Source organism: Lepidochelys kempii, chromosome 19 (genome assembly GCF_965140265.1).
Source record: "Lepidochelys kempii isolate rLepKem1 chromosome 19, rLepKem1.hap2, whole genome shotgun sequence".
NCBI lineage: Eukaryota > Metazoa > Chordata > Testudines > Cheloniidae > Lepidochelys > Lepidochelys kempii.
In genome coordinates this window covers 12,080,529-12,090,498 of record NC_133274.1, presented here as the reverse complement: position 1 = coordinate 12,090,498, position 9,970 = coordinate 12,080,529, and the positions used below count along the sequence as shown (strand labels likewise).

The following is a 9,970-nucleotide window of genomic DNA, read 5'->3' as shown; positions in this document are numbered from 1 at the left end:
CCGGCCCCAGGAGCTTACAGGCTGAATAGACAAGGTGCTAGTGTTTCCGTTGTACAGCGTGAGGAGCTGAGGGCCAAAGAGATTCATCGGATTGCCCAAGATCACTGGAACTGAACCCAGCTCTCCTGAGCCCCAGGCCAGGGCATTTACCACAGAACCCTTATCCATCATAATAGGAATGAGGCTGGTCTTGTTAAGAGAGATTTTTCTCCTAACTGTTCCTCAGGCATTTGAGTTAAAATGGTGTTGACAAAAATAAAAGGCTGGATTCCCCACTTCATATAAATCCGCTCTGCTCCTGTGCAGTGATGCTGCATCAACTTATAGTAGCTGGGGATCCAGTCCACTTTGTGTTTATACAATCTGAATAAAAGTGTCTCCTCAGTCCAGTATCATTTCCTAGGTGTGGTTGTGATAAAGTCCCGTTAGCTCTCCAGCCATCTGTAACGTCTCCAAGGAAAAATCAGGGTAGAAAAGACCTGAATTCTCTAATGTATAAAATCCAGCGGAAAGTGTGTTTGGGAATGAAATCTCTCTGCTGTTCCTTTAATCATTGTACAAGAGTAATTGTTTCTTCCTTCTGCAGAGCTTCATGGAGCTTTTCCTCCTGTGGATGGAGGAACTTGAAAATAGTCGCCAATGAGACCTGTTTTGGAGCCTTCTGCTTACGAATAGGGATGATATCCTTTGAGAAAGAAGAGAGCTAATTAAATCTTCCGGTGAGAGTTGAGCAGGAATGATGGGCATAGCAGTTACTCTCTTAAATCAATTTAACCAGCTCAAATTAACACACAATAACACCAAGACAAGTCAGTTTATAGTTTTCACCTGATACAGGAAGTTCCATTCAAGGGCTTGTCTGCATGGGGAAATTGACCAGCATAGTTTTATAGTAGAAGCCAGCTAAACCTATACTAGTCAATTTCCCCGTGCAGACAAGCCCAACCACTGGACCACCCCACTGTCTTTACCTGGCCTGTTAACTCCTGGAGCTGCAGCCTGGCTTTTTGCCCTGTTAGGATCAAGCCTTCATTTTCACATCCCAAGTATTTCCCTCCCCATGGAGGCATTGCTCAGTGAGTGGGGCAGCAAGTGGCAAAGGCTTTCAAAGGTTACCCATCAGCTGTGAGGGCCTTTCTGTTAACGCTCAGGGCCAAGAGCTAAACCTACAGCAAAGTGCAACAATCTCACTTTAAAAGAGTTTCTTGTACAAGGTGCAGCTGAGACCCTGTGGCCTGCAGCTGCCCGCTGGCATCATCTTAACATAGCTGGACCCGGCTTGGCCCTTCATCTCCTCTGTAGAACAGCTGCTGCCCCAGTGTGTCCTCTCAGCCACGTGTGCGGTGACTTCGGTTACCAGCTGGAGCATGCTGGCCTTTGGTAATCTGCTCTAGTGTCTGGTCATGGAGAGGATGTAGGAGTCACTAGGTGTGGGGGAAGGGTGACCTACAGTTGTCCCTGGCTAGTGGCTCCTGTGAAACTTCAGACATTGGCTCAGACTAGCTTCACCTTCCCCTGCTGTGGACACGTAAGACGGGTTCAATTCACCCTGGCCTCCCACCTGCCTGCTTACAGGGCGTATCCATCTGTCTGGACAAGGGATGGAGCTGGGGCACCTTGTTTGTCCTATTGATCCCACACTTCCTTCTTAGCCACTCCATCCTTCTGGGAATGGGGATTATCAGGGGACCCTTTCAGGTACCCCAATGCAGAGACTGGCAACCATATGTCTGATGGTGGTGCTGCCCATCCCCTTCCTGAGCAAACAGATGCTTTCTGATTCTCTGCTGTGTCTGGCTGCTTGTCCATCTGTCAGTCCATCCTGACCAACTCCAAAGTGGCTTAGGGTCTTCAGGACACTTGCAGATGCCTTTCTCTTCCCTCCCCCATGCCCTGTTTTCACTGTTGCCAGCATTAATATCTAGGCACAGGGTCTTTCGTTCCCAAAAGCTGTGCGATCTACATGCGAGATCCACCTCTCATGGTAATACAGCCACCTGTGGGTGGATCGTGGCAGCTGCTATAAAGCTTGTCATTTTGCCCTTTCCTCCTCCCCTTACTTTACCTTTTCTGACTTTCCTTGTTGATTTACGTTTTCAAAGGCAGCTGAGGGATGTGAATGCTGTAGGCTTTGGAAACCCAGCCTTGATCTGTATCATTTCCATTTAGAAATCCCTGGGCAGGTGTGGTCTCAACCCCTTCCCCCTCCCTTTTATTTTTAAATCTGGTAAAAGATCCTGGGTTTAACTGCGGAGGCCAAGGAAGGATGGCCCAGGAGTTTAGGGTACTAGCTTGAGACTTGGGAGACATGGGTTCCAACAAGTTGCTTAATTTCTCTCTGCCTCAATTCCTCATCTGTACAATGGGGATACTAGCAGCATCCTACCTTGCAGGGCTGTTATGACGATAAATACATTACAGTCCTCAGGGACTACACTGAAGGGGCTCTATAAGTACCTCAGATAGGTACCCAAGTCCTTGACTTACATAGGTTCCCCACCAGCTGTCGGGTTGTGGTAAGGCTGCTGGGCCGGCACGTGGGAGGCCAGCTTTCTCTTCCTGGCTTTACTAGGTGACCGTGTACATATCACTTCCCTTCGCTGCGTCTCTGTTTTCCCGCCCAGGCTCTGTCTGGTCTGTAAGGCTCTTCTGGGCAGGGGCCATCTCTCATTGGTTCTATGTACGGCACCTGGCACAATGAGGCCATGATCTTGGTAGGGGTCTCTAACTCAAACCCACCCACAGGCAGCTGGTGCAGCCGCTAGGGGATTCAGCTTGTATTTTTAAATGTGTATTTAATATGAACTGTTTGTGGCACCATGGGTGGCTATAGCACTTTGCAGAGCCCTAAGGATTTTACAATCTGGATTAAAAAAAAAAATGGAGCCAGGTCATGAGGAGTCTGGTTTTAGTGGATTCACCCTCAGAAGGCTCTAAATCCTCTTCCAAACCCCTGTTCCTTAGCCCTTGTCTAGGCCAACTTGCACTGATTTAAATAAACTGGGTGCGACTCCCTAGATGGACACTCTTATTTCAGTCTGAGCAGCTTAGTTTCCATTAACCTGCTCCTAATGGCGCTAAGCCTGGTTTGAACTGAATTAAGTGTGTCCACACAGCCCTTTGCACCAGTTTAACTAAACCAGTTTTACATCACACTTTTATTTAAAGCTTCTGCATGTGGCTAGTGCTTTACAGACACTGACACACAAGGTTCTCTGATGTTCCGAAGCTGCACAGAATGCTGTTTGCTTTAATGGAGCAGCTGGCTGACTATTTCCAATCTGGCCTTGTTTACAAGACAGGGGAGCATTCCGCTACAGAACTGAAGGGGCAGTGCAGCATTGGGCCGGGGCTCCCAAGAACCGAACTGGGGCTGAGACAGAGCCGCATGTGGCTCACTCTGGATCGTGCAATGTATGCTTGTGGCCCTGCAGCGGGTGCAGCTGGGACCCACTGTTCAGCATGTGTTCCCTGCTTGTGCCTGATCCACAAAGGCTGAGAGTCTGTTCCAATCCCAGTGTAATCCCTGATTCCCATACCGGGTGCCTTACCCTGCGCCAGAGTGGGGGGCTGATTGCCCGGTCCCTTGGTGGGTCAGGACGTGAGCATGGGTGTCGATGTCGGAGGAATAAATAATGAAGTTGCGGCACAAGGGGGCAGGTACCAGCTGTTGTAAAGTGGGATTCCAGCAGCGTTGACCTCAGTGATTTGCCCCAGCTGAGGATCTAGCCCAAGGGTGGTTTTTATGTTTGCTCTTACTTTAAAGGCCGTATTCGGACTTCAGAGTAAATCTGGAGTTACACCATTGACTTAAAGACTTTAAGGCCGGATGGGACCGTGCTCATCTCGTCTGACCTCCTGCACAGTGCAGGCCGCGGATCCTCGCTCACCCACTGGAATGAGGCCATTCCAGCCTGGCGTCACTGTGACTTAGTGGTGTCCCGCCAGCTCAGCGCTGGAGTGATGCAGCTCTGCAAAGCCCGTCTCTCCTGGGCACCGGTTCTGATCTTGCTTCTGCCGGTTCTACAACGCGGAGTATGAATGCTAATGGAGTGATACCTGATTGATCCCACTCATGAGAGCAGAAGCAGGCCCAGGGTCTCTTGTTTGTTTTGACTGAGAATGGAGGAGGATGCTTGTGTTTAAACTATAAAGGATTTTTTGAGCTAAGATAGGAAAGAAATCTGTGAACGTATTGTTACTATTTCTGTTGCTGCAGTACCGAGGCATCAGAGGGTTTCTCATTTTGTGTCTTGCCTGTAAAGCTTCACCAGATTTTTAGGACCGAATGATGCTCTACGGCTAACGAAAATGGTTTCGCTTCTAACAGCAGCAGCTTGGAAGGGCAGCAGCCCAATTGCTCCATAACCTTCGGCTTCACCAAATCCGCTCGGTGCTGCAACCGCGAGATTCCCCTGCTGTTGTCTATGTGGTGACGGATCTGCCCTGGCTGTGTCTGAACGGAGCACTGGGGCAGAGGTGATGGGCTCGGTCCTCAAAAGAACACGGCGTGTTGTGAAAACGTGACCATGCGCGTCCCAGTGGGAGCTGCTGGGCTCTGATCATGTGTGCAGATCTGGTCCTTACTCTGCTGCCTAAATGGGAGCTGAACTCTGTGGGAAATCCGGCCCTGAGCAGTTGTCGCAGGGCTGGGATGTGATAACCAGAGAGAGGGGAGATGGGTGGGTGCATGGTCACAACTGGCAGGAGTCCACAGGACAATCTCACTCTGAAGATGTGGGCCACATGAGGAGAAAGGTGGGACCTCTGCTCCTAAATTTCTGTGCAGCCTCTTGACTGTATTTCATAGAATATCAGGGTTGGAAGGGACCTCAGGAGGTCATCTAGTCTAACCCCCTGCTCAAAGCAGGACCAATCCCCAATTAAATCATCCCAGCCAGGGCTTTGTCAAGCCTGACTTTAAATTTGGAAGTCATGGTCATGTGTCCCTGCCCCAAGTGGCCCTGGAGACACTTCGCCTTAAGGCAGCGGTTCTTGACCTGTGGCCCAGCTGTGTGCTAAAGGCAGCCAGGACGCATGGCGGGGTCCAGGTTCCTGGCTGTCTGGCATGGCAGGGGTCCGGGACAGCCACCGCTTGCTGGCCCCACCGCCGGCAGGGGTCTAGGATCGCCACCTGGCCCCACTGCCTGGCAGGGGTCCAGGGTTGGGGCTGCCAGCCAGCTGCCTTGCTGCCTGGCCTTGTGCAGCCAGATCCAGGGTCAGGGCTGACTCCCGGCCCCACACAGCCCCCTGCCCAGGGCTCTGCTCTTGGCCCCACTCTGTGGAGGGGTCTCTGAGCCAGAGGCACTGCGTATAGGGGTCTTTGGAAGGACCCACAATGATAAATAGGTGGAGAACCACTGCCTTAAGGGAAGAGGAGAATTAATCTCCATTCCAGAATGGACACAGAGCTGTCAGAGTGGGACTCTGGTAGCAGCCAGGGCTGGGGTGTTACGATCTGACACTCCCCTGGCACACCCCCAATCTCCTGTAATGCACCTACTGTACAGCACTGGGGGGTCAGGCCTGTAGTGCCAGGGGGCTTAGTGGGAGTTCCATGCCAGTACGCACTGCATGATGATCTGGGCCAGTATCACTGCGGAGGTGAGGGGGAGGGGAGAGATGTCTTCCTACCCCCAGCTGGTGATCAGTGTGTGCATCAAAGCATGAGGATTGATGGCCCTGCTCGCTTTATCTGAGTGGGTGTAATTGCAGCTGTTCCTTATTCATGGCGGCGTTTTCATTCCCTCTCCGAGAATTCCTATCCTTGGTTGCTTCTTAAAGCAGCCCCCTGACTGGGAGTTCACCATCAGTCCTCTTGGTCATTCCTTTCCCTTTCTGTCCTTTGTTGGATGGCACGGGGCAAGAGGTGCAGTGGGGTGGGGCTTCTGTCTGCTTCCATGTGAAATGCATCAGAGCAGGTGTGTGTGGGCAAAGCATAGAGACACATGCCGTCTGCCCAGGCAGGGAAGCTGTCTGTCTTCATTTTGCAAATGTAAGTAACTCAACCAGGCTATTGCCCCGGCCAAGTGGAAAAAACAACCAAGCAGGAACAAGGACAGCGAGTCCCTAGCAAACTTTGATTTCCAAGGTTGTCTCATCCTGGAGAAGGGTAAGTGTGTGAGTGAAAACGGAAATGGACAGATCTGTCTCTCACGCTAAAGGCATATGTAAATTCCAGGTGTTTTAAAGGGAGGGCCAAGACAATAGCACTCACTGCTGCCGGAGGGGTTTCTATCCATCCATCTCATAGCTCTTCACTGTGGTGTGTCAGTTGCTATCTCCATTCTACAGGTGGGGAAACTGAGGAACGGAGTGGGGCCGCTGTGTCCAAGTTGGTGACCAAACTGGGGCTGTAGCGTGTGGGGCTGAGTGAGCAGCGGTGCATCACACAGCCTAGAGCCAAAGGCATGTGTCCTGTGCCTTTTGTTTCAGCAGCATGCACACACCGTCCTGCAAATCCTTCTGGTGCCAGCAAACCGGACTGGCTTGGGTGAGCAGCTCAGGAGCAATTGTGGACCTGATCTTTGATGTTTCCACTTTGGAAAACATAATCTGTGCAAATGCGCCCACCCCATCAGCTCAAGGTTTAGAGGGCGATTGAAAGCCAGGCAGTGCCTGAGCTGTGTTAGCCCTTCAGTTTAACTGCATTAGCTTGAGAGGTAGCATGATATAACTGCCTGGACCCAGGACCAACCCAGCCCTGCTGGGGCTCTATGCCTGGCTCTCCCATTGACCCACAGTGTGACCCTTGGCTATGTCTTGAGGATCAATTAGCACCTTATAGGAGCTGTGGGTGCTCTGCCCTTCAAGCCCTGACCACCCCATAGAAGTCAATACGAGTTTTGCTATTGCTTTCAGTGGACAGGAGACTGGGTCCTTAGTTTGCCTTGTGCTTTGCAAATGTAAAGTGTGAGGTGGTGTTTCCTGGTAAGTCATGAGTGCTCAGACCACAGGCCAGGTGCCAGTAACTGTCTGGAGGAAACATACCCCATGTTTGACCCATTTCCCAGGTTGAGCATCTTCCCTTTGCTTCCTCCAGACCTGCAGGCTCATGCCGAGAAGAACAGATGCTCCTATGGTGTCCCCCAAGATGGAATGCTGAGGTCGGGAGACGATGCCTTGCTTAGTAAGTACTGTGTTTATAACCTATGCTAGGAGAATGAGAGTCTCCGTTGCCCTCTAGTGACTGATTCACATTAAAAAGTAATTGAGAGCTAATTTCTCTGCTTAGGAGTCTTAAGGACGAATTTTCAAATATATTTGCAGGTGGGCACCTAATGGTGTTTTCTAGAGCAGGGTTTCTCAGCCTTTTGGATACCAGGGACTGGCTTGCTGTCTTCCTAAACTGTGTCAGGGAGATCTCCTGGGACTGGGCTGGTCCTCGGACTGGTCATTGAGAAACCCTGAAACTGCCTAGGTGCTGATCTGCATCTTTAGACACCTAAATACCTTTCAAATCTGGCCCTTTGTCCTTTTAACTCAAGCAGTATAGGCTGAGGCTTTGATCACTGAAGGTTCAGGGTTTGGGTCCCATCATTGATCCATGTTAGCTAGTTTGTTTAGCCAATGTCGAGGGAGCATCAGGGGAATATGGAAAAGGTAAAAATATTAATCTGCCTGAACAAAAGGCCAACTCTTGAACTTCTCAGAGCATCTGTACTTTGGGCATGTGGTTTCGTGGGCTTTGGTTTGTTCCCAGAATCACACATGAAATCTCATGGTACAGAGTGGGATAGAAAGAGCCAGGGCAGGAGAAACCTGACACGTGACACTCAATTTCTGCACCTCTGACACATTATGGCCCCATCCTCCTGCCAGCCAGCTCAAGGGGAGTTTCGCCACCGAATTCTAGGGGGATGTTAATGCAGGCTCAGGCTCACCCGTCCTGTGCTTCTGCACTGAAAACAGCTGTGTAAACGCTGCACCTCAGGCCTCACTTGGGGCTCTGAAACCTGGGGTGAGTGTGGGGGTGGTCTTCAGCACTTAGTGAGGTAGCATGAGCCCACGTCTGTGGCTCGGAGGTTTGTTGCCACAGGCTACCATTGGCCACAGAAGTAACCAATGGAAGCAGCAGTTAATTCAGTAACAAAGGGCCTACAGTCATCAGGAGTCCTTCTGAGGACTGCCATGGGCTTTGGATCAGCCCAGGAGCTGGGTTTGGTTTGTATTTAACATAATATGAAGAATAAAGCTCAAAGTCTATGATGGATGTTGGCCTCATTGTATGGGACTGTTGGCAAGGGGTCGAACAGGCTCTCTCTGGCACTTGGGGCCTGCTCCATTGGCCAGCAGGTGTTTTGCCACAGACTGCAAGGGGGCAGCAAGTGACACTTAACAAGGATCTTGGAGGCACATGGATTTTTCTCTTTTCCTTGATTTTGTAGGCTTAGCCTCTGCTCAACAGCCTCCTTGATATTGCAATGTATTGAATTTGGCTGCTACCAACCAGCCTTGATCAGCCACTTTCATTGCACTTGGGGCCTCAGTGAGGTGTGTGCGGAGATCTTGGTGAAAGGTCCTTCTAACCTTCCTTGTCAATTTCCCATTTCCATCCTCCAGCTTTGATGGGGGAGGAAACACTTCTGGTTTTGTTTTTTTTTTGTTCCTTCATCAATTAAGAACTTGTAGGAAAACTCCGTGCTGGAGCCTGGTAGAAGAGAGGAAAGGAGCGAAACACCCTAAGGAAAGATGAGAAAGCTGAGCACCAGAGGAATGGAGCGGGAATGGAAGACTCCCTTTGACCTGAGTGGGCTTTGAAGAAGGCCCCTTAAGCCATTGTATGGTTTGTGTATCTGCCTGTTTATCAGCCCTCAGTGAAGGTTTCTCTAAACAGAAAATCTCTTCTTTGGAAAGATTTGAACTTGTCACTGTTTGTTAACACTGACAAGTAACCCGCCTTTCCCATCCTCTTAGCCCATGGCTGAGCAGTGCTGTCCTGTTTCTGTTAAGAGCTGATCACCAATGTCCAATTGATTTTTTTGCATGTGTGGAAAAATGCAGGATCTTCTCCATAACAGAACTGCATCCTGATTTGGGATACAGGGCAGGAGAGGTGAAGTTCCAATTTAAAAAAAAAACATTTCTATTTCGAAAAAATAAACTCTTATTAAAGTCTTCAGGGGTCTAGTGTTTGGGGCCTGATCCACTGGTGATTGACATCATATGCAGACTCCCACTGACTTCAATGGGCGATGGATCAGTCTCCTGAGGATGCTCTCCCTGCTTCAGCCTAGTGCTGAATAGCTCAAGGGGAATGTTCCCTGGTGTTGCCTTGTGCCATCAGTTTAGCTATGAAAAAAATGGACCGGCTGATCAATCACATTATAATCCTTCTACAGCTTGAGCAGGACTGGCTGGCAGCAGACCTTTGGCCCCCTCTCCTGGAGGTCAAGAATGAGTGACCTTACCCAGGTGTACTTTCCTAATGGCCTACCATCAAATTAGCCCTATATCAGAAAAATGCCTGTTAAGGCTTATAATGAGCTGCCACTCCATCTCTAAGGCGGGAGCTAGCCTGACACCTGCCTGGCTGCTTTATTATAATGAATTTCTTTAGCAGTAGGATAAAAATATTTGTGGGGTCTCTTAGCAATTTAAATTGGCTGGGGCCTACATACCCACAAGTGAGGTCCATTAGATTTTAACTCTACTTCAAAGGCAATGGGGGGGCTGGAAATATTGAATGACAGGAAACAAACGCAGTTCTCAAGAAACCAGCAGCAGGATTAAAGACGAGATGCCTGTGAAATGCAGGGAGAAAGGTAGCACTCAGCTCTGCCTTGCCTAGGATCTGAAGATGGTCACCTGCTAAACTGGGGGGTGTGGGAAGAGGCATTTATTTTTCCTGAGCAAAATCACAACCTTAAAAACCTGCACTTTGCATTCCAAAGGGGCACCCGCGAAGTCATTTACAGAATTGCTGCATTCCTTAATGACCCTCATCAAGGCCTGATCCAAACCTCATTCC

The 9,970-nt window shown here is 49.9% G+C and overlaps 1 long non-coding RNA gene across 1 annotated transcript; it reads left to right on the top strand.

Moving 5' to 3' along the window:
* The first annotated feature begins 284 nt into the window (after positions 1-284).
* Positions 285-9,310, top strand: LOC140900512 (uncharacterized). The gene is made up of 3 exons (XR_012155649.1): positions 285-719; positions 7,043-7,129; positions 8,623-9,310. It is a non-coding gene; the product is annotated as an uncharacterized lncRNA (long non-coding RNA).
* The last annotated feature ends 660 nt before the right edge of the window (positions 9,311-9,970 follow it).